Source organism: Canis aureus, chromosome 4 (assembly GCF_053574225.1).
Source record: "Canis aureus isolate CA01 chromosome 4, VMU_Caureus_v.1.0, whole genome shotgun sequence".
Lineage (NCBI taxonomy): Eukaryota > Metazoa > Chordata > Mammalia > Carnivora > Canidae > Canis > Canis aureus.
The window spans coordinates 78,472,679-78,490,992 of NC_135614.1; the positions used below are offsets into that span (position 1 = coordinate 78,472,679).

At 35.6% G+C, this 18,314-nt stretch overlaps 1 long non-coding RNA gene across 7 annotated transcripts in view; it reads left to right on the forward strand.

Annotated features, from left to right (window-relative positions):
- The window catches only part of LOC144313047 (uncharacterized), a 554,585-nt gene that overhangs the window by 510,277 nt on the left and 25,994 nt on the right, over positions 1 to 18,314 (forward strand). For 6 of the 7 annotated variants that reach the window (XR_013378734.1, XR_013378733.1, XR_013378728.1 and 3 more), the window contains one exon: positions 15,383 to 15,554. The exons of the other annotated variant lie outside the window; for it this stretch is intronic. This is a non-coding gene — a long non-coding RNA (uncharacterized LOC144313047). The remainder of the gene's footprint in view (positions 1 to 15,382; positions 15,555 to 18,314) is intronic. 7 annotated transcript variants of the gene reach the window in all.

Sequence of the window (18,314 nt, forward strand, 5' to 3'; positions counted from 1 at the left end):
CATTCTCACTGGTGTGAGGTGGTATCTCATTGTGGTTTTGATTTGTATTTCCCTGATGGCAAGTGATGCAGAGCAGTTTCTCATGTGCGTGTTGGCCATGTCTATGTCTTCCTCTGTGAGATTTCTGTTCATGTCTTTTGCCCATTTCATGATTGGATTGTCTGTTTCTTTGCTGTTGAGTTTAATAAGTTCTTTATAGATCTTGGATACTAGCCCTTTATCTGATATGTCATTTGCAAATATCTTCTCCCATTCTGTAGGTTGTCTTTTAGTTTTGTTGACTGTATCCTTTGCTGTGCAAAAGCTTCTTTAAGGACAACTTTAATTGAGATAAATTTCCCATAACATAAAAGGGCAACATTTGTTAACCATTTTAAAGAATATATTCATCATGCTGTATAACGATCATCTCCATCTGGTTTCAAAAGATTTTCAACACCTCTAAAGGAAAGCCTGCCCCATGAAGTAGTCCTTCACTATTTCTTCTTCTCACAGACCCTCACAATCCCTAATCTGCTTTTTTGTCCCTATGGATTTACATATGCAGGGTTATATTATATAAATAAAGTTATATAATATGTGACATTCCTGCCTAATTTCTTTTACTTAACAAAATGTTTCAGGGCTTACCTATATTGTAGTAGGTATCTGTACTTCATTCATTTTTTAATGATTTAATAACATTCCATTGTAAATATGCATCAAATTTTATTCATTCACATGTTAATGTATATGTATAATTTCCACTTTTGGTCTGTTGTGAATATTACTGCTATATATATTTATGTATATCTTTTTGTTTGAATACCTATTTATATTTTTTCCATGTGTATCTAGAAGTATAATTGTTAGATCATAGGGTAATCCATGTTTAAGTTTTGAGGAGCCACTAAACTGTTTTTCACAATTGCTGAAACATTTTACATTTCTATCAGAATATACAATATCCACATTTTTGCCACCACTTGTTATTTTCAGTATTATTATTATTATTATTAATATTACTACTACTACTACAAATACTACAGCTATAGTGGGTGTGAAGTTGGTATCTCATTGTGGTTTTGATTTACACCTTCCTAATGACTATGGTAGTACATCTTTTCATGTACTATTGGGACATTTTTGTAATCTTCTTTGCAAAAATGCCTATTTAAATCCTTTACACATTTATAAATCAGATCATTTGTCTTTTTGTTGTTCAGTTATAGACTTATTTATATGGCTATTATTGAGAAGATAAGAGACGACAGTTATTGGAAGGGATGCGGTGAAATAGAAACTAACATTGTTGGTGGGAATGTAAATTGGTCCAACTTTATGGGAAACAATGTGGTGGTTCCTCAAAAACGTAAAAAGAGATTTACCATATGATCCAGCAATTCCACTTCTGGGTATATATCCAAAGGAAATGAAAACAGATTTTTGAGGAGATATCTGTACTCCCATGTTTATCACAGCATTATTTCACAACAGTCAAAATATGAAAATAACTCAGATGCCCATCAATGGATGAATGGATTAAAAAAGGATGTAGTACATATATGCAAAGGGATATTATTCAGCTACAAGAAGGGAGGATATCTTCCCTTTACAACAACATGGATGGACCTTAACTCATTATGCTAAGCAAAGTAAGTCGGACAGAGAAAGCTAAAATCTGTATGATAATCATTTATGTGTGCAACCTAAAAACATTGAACCTTTAAAAATGGTAAAGTGGTGGTTACCAGGGGATATAAAAGTTATGGTGTTTAAAAGCACAAACTTGTAACAAGTAGTAAATAAACCATAGAGATATAATGCACTATAAAACAAACACAGACAATATTTTTGTACTACAGTTGTACAATGTGATACATATTGCTACATTAGCAATCATATGACAATATATAAATATATCAAAGCAACACCCTATACACCTTAAACTTACACAATGTTACATGTCAAATTTGTTGAACAAAAGACATATATTCTGGATACTAGATTTTATCATAGGTATATAATTTGCAAATATTCCACTCTGTAAGGTTTTATTTTCTTGATAATATCTTTTGATGCACAGGATTTTAGATGCTATGAAGTCAAATTTATCTGTTTTTCATTTGTTTATTGTGCTTTTGGTGTCTTATCTGGGTCCACTGCCAAATTCAAGATCATGAATATACGCTATTATGTTTTCTCTCAGTTTTATATTTAGGTCTTTGAAAGATCTTGTGATAATTTTTTTTGTATATGACCTGAGGTAGGAGTAATACTTAAAATTTCACTATTAATGACAGCCTATTTTTAGACTTGTAGGAATTAGCTCTCCAAAAAATGTCCAATCTACACATCTCAAGCTTGTTCTGGTAGACCAGCTGTTTTTCTCTCACATCTTTCGCATCCGTAAATCCATCATATATAGACTATCCATTTCTACAGTCTGAAGCACATAAGGTAAACCTTTCTTTCTCAGGAAAAAAATTGTTTTAAAGCACAGTAGTAATTTGCACTTGTGAAATTGAAGCTGGATTTCAAATGTTATATTTTTAGTAAAGAAATTGAGAAATTCTTTAAGTTGGCTGCACTGTTTTGACTTTGTCCTGAAGCAATCTTATTTCCAGAAATTGAATCTTTTTCGCTATATAGTTTTGTCATAACCTACACATAAGACTGAACAACTAATATAATTCTCATCCACAATATATTTCCAAATTAAGTGAGGGCAGTTGTTATTTGAATGTTGCCAAGAGAGTAAATTTTAAAAATTCTCATCATGAGAAAAAATTGTAACTATGTATGGTGATAGATAGTAATGATACTCCCTGTGGTGATCATTTTGCAGGGTACACAAATATTGCATCATGATGTTCACGTAAAATTAACGTAATGTTATATATCACTTACACTTCAATGAAAAAATTGAATTAGAGAAAGACATTCTTACTGTTCAACATTTTGAAACTATCATGGCTCATCAGGTCAACTTTTTAACGTCAAAAAATATTTCTGGCAATAGTGATGACCATCTTATAGGCATATGTTTGAGGAAACTATCTCCTTCAGTTTCTGTAAGGTCAAAATTCTCATTAAATGATTTCACATGTTTTGAGGAAACTGAAAATGACCCCCTAAATTGTAAAATCTTCAGCAACACAGGCAGGAAAATCACATACGTCTTAGTCGCATTATGTCCAGGGTATGCAAAACATTTAGTCGGCAATACCATTTTCTTTGTTAAGAGGGTTATAGGCTGAATAGAATTTGCCAAAATTTACATTTGCACTGTCTCCTGAATACACAAGTACATGAACAAAACCTAATTTTTATTTGGGTTTGATACTAACAATTATTTGGTTTATGTTTTCTGATGTTTTCTTGAAATCCTTGCAGAATCCAAGGCTATTAGTTGAAACTCCACATTTAAAAATCAAAATATTTAAGAGCTCAGGAGCTTTGTGTTGTTTGCGATTGCTATGATTTGATGCATCACTTGATAGAAAGTCTGATCTTGTCATGATCTTACAGAATCAGCTCTTCACTGTAAGTGGCTAATGCATCTGTCATCAAAATCTCTCCTTTTGTTCACCCTCAGGTCAGTTTAGTTGCAGCTTCTGGTACAGGAGATGTAAATTTACTGAGTTCCACGGATCAATTAAAGAAACAATACAATAATGTGTTCCTGTGGTACGCCCAAATTAATTCAGTACTACTTTTTCCAGTTAAGCAATCATGTTCTTTTGGGAGATGAAAACTTTAGATTGATTTAGAAAAACAGACATGCCTCATTCCATACTCATTAGATTCACTCTTCATATTTGCTTTCACAGTTCTTTCTCTACTACATCTAGTCCCAAATTATTTTCTACATATTGTAGAGTGGTCTCTCCTTTTCTCATTCACCTCCCTACTCCATTTGCATGTGTCCATCTTAACATAACACAGTAGGTGAGTCTTCTTTCTCAGTGTTATTTTTGTCATGCTGGCACAAATTCTGTGATCGTTCTCATTTTCCTTATTTCCAATAAGGAAATAGAAAACCCTTAGGAAACTCTTAGAAAACCCTTAGAAAAATAACCCTAATGCAATCTTAAAAACTAAACTAAAGCCCTCTGGATACAAAGCATAACAGTTATTCCACAGGGAACGTTAATGATGAACTGTTGACATCATGATTACAACTCACATACATTGCACACTTGTCACATCATTCAGAGTGAAACAGCAATGGGTACTCCAGACTCAAGACTCACAAATCCTTCTCATTATTAGTGGCAAAGTATAAAAACAGCACCAGCATTATGGGAGAGGGATACTCTATGTTGTACCTGGGACACAGAAAGAGTGTTTCTTCCTCCATATTTTGGCCTGTAGCATGGGTTTCGTAATTCTCGCCCCCGTCCCCGACCTCCTACACTTGTCCTCAAAAACAAGTAGACTTCAGATCTTTTGTGTCTGGGGAGAAGTTTCCCATAATATTACACTTTCTATGGTAAAATCTGTATAGTCTTGGACATATTAGGACAGGTAGTCACACTATCTTTAAATCAGATGATCAGGGTTGATACAACACTACCATTCAATTCACATACCTCATCCACTTTTCTGTTTCTTTTTTAAGATTTTATTGATGAGAGACCCAGAGAGAGGCAGAGACACAGGCAGAAAGAGAAACAGCCTCCCTGTAGGGAGCCTGATGTGGGACTCGATCCCAGGACCCCAGGATCACGACCTGAGCCAAAGACAGACGCTCAACCTCTAAGCCACCCAGGAGTCCTTATCTATCTGTTCCTATTTACATCCATGTGGACAATGTTTCTTTTTCCTTTCTGGTCCTGGGTTCAATCCAGGGTCGTGTGTAGCATTTGTCATGCCATTCCAGTGTTCTTCATATGGAACAGTTTCCGTGCCTCTTCTTTGAGGAACTTGACAGTTTCTTTTCTAGTATAAAGGGGATTTATTTGATGATTTATTCGATGTTTTCCTCATGATCAAATTTAAGCCATGTATTGTTTACGGGAACCCACAGAACTGATGCTTTGTTTGACACCAGTGCATCACACCAGGAGGTACACACTGTGGACTTCTCCTGCAAATGGTGGTGGTGACTTCCTCATATGGTCATTTTCGTGTATGAAAAAAATTCCACTGTAAAGACATTTTCCAATCGGTAACTACTAACGATTTTATTCGAAGAGCCAATAAATATTCTGCTTGTCATAAAGTTCAACTACCAGCCTAAACATCCATTGATGATTCCTGTGTCAATCAACCAGCACTATGCTCCTTGTCTAATTGTAAATTTGTATCTCCATCATTTCCTTTGTAGCTATCAGTTGTCTTTCTTCTATAAGGAGATACTTTCCCTTCCCTTGAAACTTCTTTAAAGACTTTGTATCAGTATGGACTCATGGATTCTTGTTTTAACCAATGAATTGCATTTTTGTTCCTATCATTATTAATTTTGATGCTGAAATTATTTTTAACACATGAGCTCTCTGCATCCTTTTGATATACTGCCATCATTTTTTGGGCACTTACTTTGCACAAATTGTGCAGGCTCATCTTGTATTTTTCCTAACTCAGCCATGAAATCAGCCATTTTTTTCATAAGCAGTAGATTATTTCAATAAAAAAAAGGCATTTAGAAACATTTGTGCTTATCTCAGCAAGGAGAGTTTTAGGAAATAAATGTATACAGATATACGTATCTATATTTCCCTATCTATGTTTATTTATGAATTAATAACCTTAACTGAAGTTCATACTGAAGCTTTAAATTCAGTATCTCTGGATTTTTTCCAGTATGTGAACATGCCATATTTGTAAATCCTTCTCTGGCATGGAAGAACCTGGTTTCCATTACCCTCGATTTACTTACTTATTTGCTCAATTCCTCCCCACAGCTTTGGTTATTGGACACCCTATCACTTCTGCTCACTTGTCCCACACTCCCACTGTTACTTTCTTAGATGTTAGGTCTACCTCATCTCTGCATGTCACCCCCATCATCACCCTTCCTCAGCTGCCAAGAAGATGACTGCCTCCACATGGCACAATAAACTCTTTGCTACGTGCTCATGCTCATCCCTCAGCTTTCTGCTCTCCTGTCTCCACTTTGTTAGACTTCAGTAGGATAGCACCTCTGCAAAGTTTCTCTGCTATCCCAAGGAGATATTTTTTTAAATTGCACACATATCTTGCATATCATCACTTATTCGGTATATCTATACTGTTCCTTTGGGGAATAGGATATGCCCTGCAAGTAGTCAGGAAACATTTATTCAGAATTACTCAAATTGTATCTGAGATTCAAAAATAGTCATTGTAAGGGTTTGATTATTATACATTTTTATTACCTACGATTTATTTATTTATTCATTCATTCCATCCATTTAATATCACTTAAGAGTTGTTTCCTTTCAAATTGGGAGGTGACAGAAAAGTTATGGTACCGACCTTTTAAAGTCTTATTTTCCACCTCCTCCTGAGCCTTTTATAAAAGGAAAAATAGTTTTTTCTGTTAGACAGGGGCAATGTAGAATCAAAACTAATAAAACTATTTTGTGAAAGTATCTTCTAGCCTTCTCAACACTTGGCTCACTCATAAACAACATGAGAAAATCAGACTTGTAAAGAATGCTCATGCTGGAACATTGAATTCAGAGAATAAAGAAGTTTATTTTATATTTTGAAAGATACATGTTAAAATTTTGACAGTTTCAATTCTTCTTAAAGTTGTGGCTAAGTTATTTTTGACAGGGTCTTTTCCACAATTATTGGCTTAAAACCATTCACGTTACTCATTTTATTTTTAATTTGTGAAAAATATTTTTTTCTTGATCAGGCTTGTAAAGTGTCTATTATTTTTTATTTTTTATTAAATTCAGTTTATTAACATATACTGTATTATTAGCTTCAGGGGGTAGAGTTTAGTGATTCATAAGTTGCATATAATGCCCAATGCTCATTACATCAAGTGCTCTCCTTAAGGGCATCCCCCACCCACCTCCCCACTAGCAACTCTTAGTTTGTTTTCTGTAAATGAGAATCTCTAATGGTTTTCCTCCTGTTTTATCTTGTATTTTCCTTCCCTTCCCCCGTGTTCATCTGTTTTGTTTTTAAATTCCATATATCATTGAAATCATATGGTATTTCTCTTTCTCTGACTGACTTATTTCGCTTAGCATAAACTCTTTAGTTCCATCCACATCATTTCAAATGGCAAGATTTCATTATTTTTGATGGCTCAGTATTAGTCGTGTGTGTGTGTGTGTGTGTGTGTGTGTGTGTGTGTACACGTGCATCTTCTTTATCCATTCATCTGTCGATGGACATCTGGGCTCTTTCCATAGTTTGGCTATTATGAACATTGCTGCTATAAACATTGGGGTGCAGGTGTCCCTTTGAAGCACTATTTTTATATCCTTTGGATAAATACCTCGTAGTGCAATTGCTGCTTCATAGAGTGGTTCTATTTTTACTTTTTGAGGAACTTCCATACCGTTTCCCATAATGGCTGCACCAGTTTGTATCCTTACCAACAGTGCAAGAGGATTCTCCTTTCTCCACATCCTTGCCAACATCTATTGTTTCCTGAGTTGTTAATTTTAGCCATTCTGACGAGTATGAGGTGGTATCTCGTTGTAGTTTTCATTTGCATTTCCCTGATGCCCCAGTGGTGTTGAGCATTTTTTCATGTGTCTGCTAACCATTTGTATGTCTTATTTGGAGAAATGTCTGTTCATGTCTTCTGCCCATTTCTTGATTGGATTTGTTTTTGGATATTGAGTTTGATAAGATTTTTATAGATTTTGGACATTTGCCCTTTATCTGATATATCATTTGTGAATATCTTCTCCCATTCTGTAGGTTGTCTTTTGGTTTTGTTTACTGTTTTCTTTGCTGTTCAAAAGCTTTTTATCCTGATGAAGTCCCAATAGTCCATTTTTGCTTTTGTTTCCTTTGCCTCTGGAGATGTGTCGAGTAAGAAGTTGCTGTGGCCGAAGTCAACAACTCAAGTCAACTTCTGCATCTATTGAGAAGATTATATGGCTCTTATCCCTTCTTTTATTAACGTGGTGTATCACGTTGATTGATTTGCAGATGTTGAACTACCCTTGCAGCCCAGGAATAAATCCCACTTCATCATGGTGAATAATCCTTGTACTGTTGTATCCTATTAGCTAGTATCTTGGTGAAAATTTTTGCATCCATGTTCATCAGGGATATTGCTCTGGAAATCTCCTTTTTAGTGAGGTCTTTTGTTTTGGGACCAAGGTAATGCTGGTGTCATAGGATGAGTTTGGAAGTTGTCCTTCCATTTCTATTTTTTTTGGAACAGTTTAGTTAATAGGTATTCTTCTTTTAATGCTTGGTAGAATTCCCCTGAGAAGTCAACTGGCCCTGGGCTCTTTTTCATTGGGAGATTTTTGATTACTGATTCAATTTTTTTGCTGGTTATGGATATGTTCAGATTTTTATTTCTTCTTGTTTCAGTTTTGCTAGTTTACATGTTTTTAGGATTTATCCATTTCTTCCAGATTTTCTAATTTGTTGGCATATAATATTCTATTATAATTGTTTATATCTCTGCAATGTTGGTTGTGAACTCTCCTCTTTCATTCATTCATGGTTTTATTTATTTGGGTCCCTTTTCTTTTCATTTTGATGTCTGTCTAGGGGTTTAGCAATCTTGTCAATTCTTTCAAAGAATCAGCTCCCAGTTTCATTGATCTGTCCTGCTTTAAAAAAAATTTCTATATCATTGAACTCTGCTCTGATCTTTACTTTCCCCTTCATCTGCTGAATTTAGGCTTCATCTGCTCTTCTTTATCTAGCTCTGTTAGGTGTAAAGTTAATTTGTGTGTTTGAAACTTTTCTTGCTTCTTGAGGAAGGCCTATCTTGTGATATACTTCCCTCTTAGGTCTGCTTTTGCCACATTCCAAAGGTTTTGAAATATTGTGTTTTCAATTTCATTTTCATTTGCTTCCATGTATTTTTTTAAATTCTTCTTTAATTTCCTGGTTAACTCATTCATTCTTTTATAGAATGTTCTTTAACTTCCATATATTTGTGGTCCTTCCAATGTTTTTTTCTTGTGGTTGACTTCAAGTTTCATAGTATTGTGGTTTGAAAGTATGCATGGTATGATTTTAGTCTGTACCGGTTGAGTCCTGTTTTGTGACCCAGTATGTGATCTCTTCTGGAGAATGTTCTATGTGCACTCAAAAAAAAAAAAAAATGTGTATTGTGCTGAGCTAGGTTAAAATGCTCTGAATATATCTGTTAAGTTCATCTAGTCCAGTGTGTCATTCAAAACCCTTGTTTCCTTTTGATCTTCTGCTTAGATTATCTGTCTGTTTCTTGGAGTGGGGAGTTAAAGTCCCCTACTCTTATTATATTATTATCAATGAATTTTTAAAAATTGTTATTAATTGATTTATATATTTGGCTGCTCCCAAGTTAGAGGCATAAATATTTACAATTGTTATATCTTCTTGTTGGATAGACCCCCTTTTTATGATTTAGTGTCTTTCTTCATTTCTTATTAGAGTCTTTGGTTTAAAATCTAGTGTGTCTTATATAAAAATGGCTACTCCAGCTTTCTTTAGATGTCCATAAACATGATACATTTTCTCCACCCCTTCACTTTCAATCTGGAGGTGACTATGGATCTAAAGTGAGTCTCTTGTAAGTAGCATATTCATGGGTCTTGTTTTTTTTAATTTTTAAATTTTTTTTATCCATTATGATGCTCTGTGTCTTGATTGAAACACTGATTCCATTTACAGAGTGATTATTGAAAGATATGAATTTAGTGTCATTGTATTACTTGTAAAGTCACTGTTCTGTAGATTGACTCTATTCCTTTCTGGTCTTTTTTACTTTTGGTCTCTATACTCAAAGGGTCCCGTTTAATATTTCTTGCAGGGCTACTTTAGTGTTCACAACTTCCTTTAGTTTTTGTTTGTCTTGAAAACTCTTCATTTCTTCTTCTATTCTAAATAACAGCTTTTCTCAATAAAGTTCTCTTGCAGCATATTTTTTTTTTCCCAATTACCATGCTGAATATATTATGCCAATCCTTTCTAGCCTGCCAGGTCTCTGTGGACTGGTCTGCTGACAGCTTTATGTGTCTACCCTTGTAGGTTAAGGACCTCTTGTCCTGAGTTGCTTTCAGGATTTTCTTTTTATCTTTGTAATTTGCAAGTTTCACCATAATATGTCATGATGTTGACCTATTTTTGTTGATTTTGAAGGGAGTTCTCTGTGCCTCTTGGACTTGAATATCTGTTTCCTTCCCCAGATTAGGGAAGTTCTCAGCTATAATTTGTTCAAATAAACCTTCTGTCATTTGCTCCTGCACTTCTTCTAGGGTTCCTATAATAAGGATATTGTTTTGCTTTATGGAATCTCTGAGTTTCCAAAGTCTATTTTCATTTCTTTTCCTTTTCTTTTCAGCTTCATTAGTTTCCATAATTTTATCTTCTATATTACTAATTCGCTTTTCTGCTTCATTCATCCTTGTTTTGTGGCCTCCACTTGGGACTGCATTTCAGTTATAGCATTTTTAATTTCGGCCTGACTAGATTTTAGTTCTTTTACCTCTACATAATAGATACTGTAGAGTGTCTTCTATGAAGCCCAACTAGTATAGTTGTTTTAAGTTTATAATCATTTATAATCGTTATATATAATGATTTTTTTAAGCCCAACTAGTATAATTGTTTTAAATTTATAATCACTTATAATCGTTATATATAATCGTTTATAATCATTTTAAATTCTGTTTTAGACAGCTTACTTATATCTGTATTGGCTAAATCACTGTCTTTGAGTATTGCCTCTTATTCTTTCTTTGGGGTGAATTTTTCCTTCTCATCATTTTGTCCGGAAAAGAAAAGAAGATTGAAAAAAACAAAACAAAACAAAACAAAAAAATCAATAACAACAATAACAGCAATAATAAAAACTTCAGGAAGTATTTCTGGAATATGCTGTGTACACTCTGTTATCTCATTTTGGCTGCTCTTTTCCACTACTTCGTCCTCTATGGAGTACCTCTTTGCTTGTAGTGGGGAGAGTTTGGAACTCTAACGAGGCATATTTTGATTTGTTTGTTAAGATAAGCCTGGAAGAGAGAGAGAGATAGAGAGAGAGAGAGAGAGAGAGAGAGAAGAAAGCTTCATCCAAGACAAGAGAAAAGGAACAAAAATTCAAACAGAAAACCAAAAAACTGGGAACCCTGGGTGGCGCAGTGGTTTGGCGCCTGCCCTTGGCCCAGGGCACGATCCTGGAGACCTGGGATCGAATCCCACGTCGGGCTCCCAGTGCATGGAGCCTGCTTCTCCCTCTGCCTATGTCTCTGCCTCTCTCTCTCTCTCTGACTATCATAAATAAATAAAAATTAAACAAAAAAAGAAAACTAAAAAACTATAAGCCCAATTAGAAAGAATAAGGAAAATAGAAGGAAAGATAGTAAGCAAAGAAGAAAAGAAAAAAGAAGCCTGATCCAAAAAATAAGAGAAGGAAACAGACAAACCAATAAATGAACAAAAAATTATAAGCCTGATACCAAAAAAACATAAAAAGATAAAGAAAAAAGGAATATATATATAATAAAAAATAAATAAATAATAAGAAATAAAATAAATAAATAATTAGGAAATGTTAAAATTCAGAAAAAAAAAAAAAGAAAAGAAAAGAAAAGAAAAAGCCAGCCTGGTCCTATTTCCACTAGAAGCTGACGTTGTGGAACACTCTTTAATCAGTAGACTTGGTACATGCAGGAGGCCTGTATTGATTGGTCTTCTGAGGGAGACTTCAGCTAGACTAGCTGACACCCAATCTTATCCTTATAAAGAAGCCCTTGCCAGGTACAGAGTTAGGGGGTTGGTTAGCATAAGGGACTCCAGCCTCCACTGGAGGTGCTGTGTTTTTCTCCGAAGTCCTACTGCGTTGGTGGCAGGGGTAGGGGGAGGGTGGTGGTGGAGGAAGATGACTTTAGGCTGCCCTCCTGTCTCTGAGGAGGGGACCTCCTGGCCACCACTGTTCAGGAGGCCCTGACTGAAAAGTGAGCAATCCCCAGGCTTTCATCAGATCCCTGCCCTTAACTTATCTGTTCCCAGGCTGTAGGCACCACAGATCTGTATTTTCTATCTGGCTGGTGGCTGGGATTCAAAACTTTAAGTTTTTTAAAGGGCTTCCAAGGTGTGGACCCACTCCCCTGCCCTGGGAAAGAATCTTACATCATGCCCAACACTATCCTGTCTCAGAAAAGCAGTTGCACAGAGCCTTGAATCTACTGTGGCTGACAGAGAAAAGCAGCAACCAGGTTACCTGCATTCTGCTGTCTGCACTCTGCTCAGCTGTGTCCCAGAAAAGCAGCCGCTCAGTGTGCACAGGGTGGTTTAAGCCTATTGTGGCTCACAGTGAAAGCTGGTACAAGGTTATCTGCCCTTTGTGCACACCTCTGTCCCTGCTGCTGAGTGCTGCTCAATGGCTCCTAGCTGGTCTCTTGTCCTTGAAGAGGCAAAATAGGCTCTTCCAAATGTACTCCAGGAAGGGGAGCCAACTCTTCCACTGCGACCCAGGGGCTCTCCTGACTGCAGCTGGTTAATCCTCATCTATTGCATTCTCTTCTGCTCTCTCCCTCTCCCTGACCTTGCTTCACAAAAAAGGTTCCTTCCCCATGTGGTTCCTCGGCTCTCCTCTCCAATTCACAGCTCTGAGCCTCCAATCTGCTGCCTTCTCTCCCTCCAACTGTGCAGATTGTTTTCATAATCCTCAGATCATATTCCTAGTTGTTCAAAATAGTTGGATGTTGATCTAGCTGTAATCCAGGGAGGAGACAAGCTTAGGGTCCCCCTACTGCTCTGTCATTGTAACTCCTCCTCTGTTAATTTTATTAGTTTATTTAATAAAAAATGCTTTTTGTTTACTGATATTTCTGAGTCACTGTAACATGAACTATCTATTATGAGCTACTGTTTAGAAAGATTAATTTTTCTTCTACATTATCTGTAATATGCTTATCAGCTGAAATTAAGTTTTATGCCAGGCATTCTAAAAATGTATATAATTTATAATATGAATTCTTGCATATAAAAATATTATGATGCTCATAAAAATGAGAATAAATTTGCTAAACAAAAAAGAGAAAGGATGTGCAGCTTCCTGAAAATTATGATCATTAAAATATTAGTGACCCCAAAGCAAATCTTGTTATATAAGCAGCAAAGAACATGAATTAATGTATGTAACTTAATATTTATATGGAAATAGGTGCATGTGAACATATAGTTTATAAATTCTACTTATTAGTGTGTTTGTAATAGATTTGTAAATTTCTCATTAATTGTAAATATAATGTCTAAATTATGGAATATTTTATTTTATTTTATTTTTTTAATTATGGAATATTTTAAAAGAAATCCAGATTAATACAATTAGATACAATGACAAAAGAAAAACTGCCATCTTGGATTATTTTTTCTATAAAAAGGCATAAGAGTAGGTTGTTATACTGTATGTTGAAAAGAAAATGTAGGCAGTTTTCATTTGAATAAACTAAATATGAAAAGGGCTACCTTGTAGGTTTTCTTTTTTTTTTTTTTTAAGATTTATTTATTTATTCATGGGAGACACAGAGAAAGAGAGAGAGGCAGAGACACAGGCAGAGAGAGAGAAGCAGGCTTCATGCAGGGAGCCTGATGCGGGACTTGATGCCGGATCTCAGGATCACGCCCTGGGTGGAAGGCAGGCGCTCAACCGCTGAGCCACACAGGCGTCCCCCTTGTAGGTTTTCTAATTAGTTTTTTTTAAATGCATAAAAATTATTTATTTCCCCAATTTAGTAAATATATTGCTACTAATCACGATTTAAAATCAACATATCTTTAAATTTGGTTAAATGTTAACATCATCAAATGGCTTAGCCAAATTATGATGTATTAGAAATTTAAGAAAATTTAAACATTATGAAATTTATTGTGTTGAATCTAATCATTGATTCTGCCTCAATCCAAAGCAAATGTTAATTAAATCATGTTGCATATCGCTGTGTGTTCAATCACATCGGGGAGCTTAGAGGCCCTTTCTCTTGTCTTTATCAGAGCAATTACCTGTTTTGCTTCATTAAATTCTTCTTGTACTTTCCATGGAAACTTTCTTCTTGGCCTGGAGCTTTTGAATCAGTTTACAAAATGAGAATTCATTAAATCATGTGACCTAACCTTTACCAATATTGAGAACATTTGCATAATCTAAATGCCTTCAGCATCTTCAGGATCGGATTGGTATACATTCTAATCACCTTAAAACATCTACTTTTGTACTATAAAAACCAAGTATGAAAGGGGGCAAAGTTGAACATAAAGAAAACATTTGTTAAAATAGTTTAACTGAAATTCTGAATTCCTCGGTACCGTATTTTTTATATATGGAGTAATTTTGCCTCATTTGCTATGTAAAGAAATGGAAGGTTCTAGCATATACCCTATATTATGTATACACAAGTGTGTGAGGGAATGTGTGTGTGTGTGTGTATGTGTTTGCATGCATTTGTAATATATCATGAAAGTTTTTTCTAATTCTGTAGTAGATACTGTTGGTACCTGGCCCAAATCCTTTGACCTTTTACACTTTCACTTAATTTCCAATTGCCAGCGTCCACTTTTCTTTGCCTGAGGATTTTTCTGTGGTAGTCAAACCTCTTTTGTTTCCATGTGGCAGGCTGGGAATATAGGAGAAATAACGGTCCTTAGGTAGCATAACTGTGAAACGTATGTCTATATTCCCCCAAAGCCGAACTATTGTTACCTTGTGGAATGCCAGTTGAGGGGGCAGAGAAGAGAAGTAAAGCAACCTCAGGAGTTTAGACACCTAGTCACGGTGAAAGTGATGAAGATCCGAAAACAGATTTAGAGGGAAATGTATGAGAAACCAGCAGGATTACCTGAGTGACAATGCAGGGGTGTAGATGGTGTTCCTGGTTGGATGGGGACATATATCTCAAAATGGGATATGATATCAGAAAAACTTTTCATTGCTTCACAGTGTGGGTACAATTTGCCTCTAAGTATCTATCATGTCACTATAGTATTTTATTCCTGGATTGATGGAAATGAAAAGATTGAAGTAAGTTGGATTATAATATACTAGTTGGTACCTTTTAGTTTTCAAAATGACATGTTCCCATCTTCTTACATTTTATTCCATAAATGACAAGACATTTGGCTAGCCAACTGCTAATGATGCTACAAATAAAATTTCCATCTATAAGAGAAACAAAATTAATTTTGATTGTGTAATAAATGCACTTTGCTAATCTTTCCTTCCTCATGAGAACTCTTTATACTCAAAGATGACTATTTTAACTTTTTTTATTTATGATAGTCACACAGAGAGAGAGAGAGAGGCAGAGACATAGGCAGAGGGAGAAGCAGGCTCCATGCACCAGGAGCCCGATGTGGGATTCGATCCCGGGTCTCCAGGATCACGCCCTGGGCCAAAGGCAGGCGCTAAACCGCTGCACCACCCACGGATCCCAAAGATGACTATTTTAAAGGTGAGAAACTGCCCATTCTGTGATTCATAAGTGGTAAGACTGGGGGATTTACTCTCTCCTGTCCTTGATGCCAAAAACCTAGATCTCTTCCCAACAGCAAGATAAAAATTCAAAAGTAAATGAGTGGTCTGCCATTTACCTATATGACTCTAATTAGTGAAAGCATCTGCATTTTTGGTGAGATAGTAGATTATAAAGCTCTGTTTAAACATTTCATTTTAGGGGAATTATGATTATTCTAAACAGGAATAGTTGTGATTGACACTAAGCCCAGGAATCCTGATGCTGCCATTGTGCAAAGATGAATTATGATTTAAAGATGAATGTGATTTAAAGTTGAGTGAACTTTACTAGAGAGGTTTGTGGCGGTATTCATTTGGTTTTATATTCTGAATCAAAAAAAGTGGGAAATTTTTGCTCAACTAGAACACAGAAAATTATATATAAATCATGTGTGAAAATTTGTTATTTAATTAATTCATAGTAGCAAGGAGAAATGGAAGGAGATTTACACATATTGCTGAATGTTTACTTATTTGCTCTCAAATTTGTATTGACAAAAGCATAATCAGGCACAATTATACATGGATAAAATTCTGTGGACTTAAAACCAAAGTCCCTTTTGATTTTAATGTGTGCATAAGAATAACTTAAGCAAAGAAAGGTATTTTTAAGCAATGATGTCAGATATTCTTTTAGAATAGAATGACCAATTTCAACACCATTACAATAGATCAGTATTGGCTTTACAACCTCTTACAAGGTTAATGATCATAAAGAAAAAAAAAAAACAACCCCAGAACATTCAAAAGTCAGAACAAACATTTTTGTTGAGGACACAAAGGCTTCTTAAAACATTGACCATTTTCAAAACCACTGACATCATCAATAAGTGCTGCATATAGGAATTTTGGCCTGGGTATACTGATCACTCTAGCAAGTACAGGGTGACAACAACTTCATATTTAGGAGAGCTGGAAACTGGTTCTTTTTCCACCCATGGTTCTTAGTTACCTTCCAGGGCTTCACAAAACACAGCGGCCTGGGTCTTTGTTTGAAGAAGTAAATACGATCATGCCTCTTCTCTCCTTACAACCCTTTAATGGTTTTTAATTGTTTTATACTCTGAAATATCAACATGCCCTCAAAACATCCAGTGTGATCTGCAGTCCCCTTGCCCTACTCTTTGCCTCTCTCACTGTATTTGAGCCACTTGGGTTTTTCTGAGGTCCATCTTGGATTGTCACATGTGGGGTTTTCTCTGCTTGGAATGGTCCTGTCCCTAATTCCATGACTTCAAACTTAACTATTCTTTCGAGTCTCAAATTGAACATTATTTTCGCTCTAGAAATCCTCCCCCAAATCCACAGTTTAGGCTAAAGCATTTTATTATATCTTCTCATAGTACAGGATGCTTCCCATCAAGAGCTCTATGCACAATTGAAGTTGATTAGATATGTATTTACAAGTAATTGTTAGAATCTAATGCCCTTGAGGCACAGAAGCTCCTGTGTGCAGCCCCATATGCCCTGTGCCTGGCACTAGTAGGAACACAGTCGGTGAATGTGGATGAACTACCTGGTGATAGTAGTTTCATACAAGAAGTGGTAAAAAATTGTAAGCAATGTGGGAAGCTTTTGCTTTCTGGACAAACCCATTAAGAGAGCAACAATGAAAAGACATTCCTGTTTTGACATGTGTATGAGGTCCTCTGCCATTTTGATTCTTACCTAATCTGTTAATGTCTGTTTTTAAGACAGGTATCAAAGTGGGCGGATGAACTTATATGCCAGTGGTTCTCAGAGTCATTTAACTCTTCAGGGGACATCTGGCAATGTGTGGAGAGATTTTAGGTTCACACACTGAGGGATGATACTGGTTTCTAGAAGACAGAGATGCAGCTAAAATCTTATACTGTACAGTGAAGGCACTCAAAGAATTATTCACTCCAAGTTGTCAGTAGTTTCAAGGTTGAGAAACCCTGAGGTAGAGAATGGGACTCTGGATTATTCTGTTCCAGGTAAATATAGTTTGTTTAATACAGCCTGAAAGAATGTTACTTTAAGGTAATTAATTTATGTTTGGTACTCATATAAATATGAATAGTATTCTTGCTTCACAACGTGTAACTGACTTATTTAGAATTCAGTATAAATAGCTTTCTATAGTAAACACAATATCTTGCACATTCCTGACATTCAATAAGTCTTTGTTGAGTTGAATTTTATTTGGCGTATCATTTCAGCTTGTCAAGATCATTTTGTATCCAAAACCTAATGTCTAAATTAGATCTACTTCTTAGTTTCGTGTCAAGCACAAAGTTAATCAATATGGTATCTATGCCATTGATAGAAGTAGTAAGTAAGACAAGACCATATATTAAGATGACATTCTGGAGATTCCGTTATGGAACATAAGCTTTATTTATTTATTTATTTATTTATTTATTTATTTATTTATTTAAAAGATTTTATTTATTTATTCATGAGACAGAGAGAGAGAAAGGGAGGCAGAGACACAGGCAGAGAGAAAGAGAGAAACAGGCTCCATGCAGGGAGCCCAATGTGGGATTCGATCCCCAGGACTCCAGGATCACGCCCTGGGCCAAAGGCAGGCGCTAAACTGCTGAGCCACCCAGGCGTCCCATGAACATAAGCATTTTTAAAATTACCATTTCATTATAGTGGTGTGTACTTTACCCTGTGACACCTGCTTTGTAGAACATTGATGGAAATAATGTGATTATACTTTCCAGAAGAC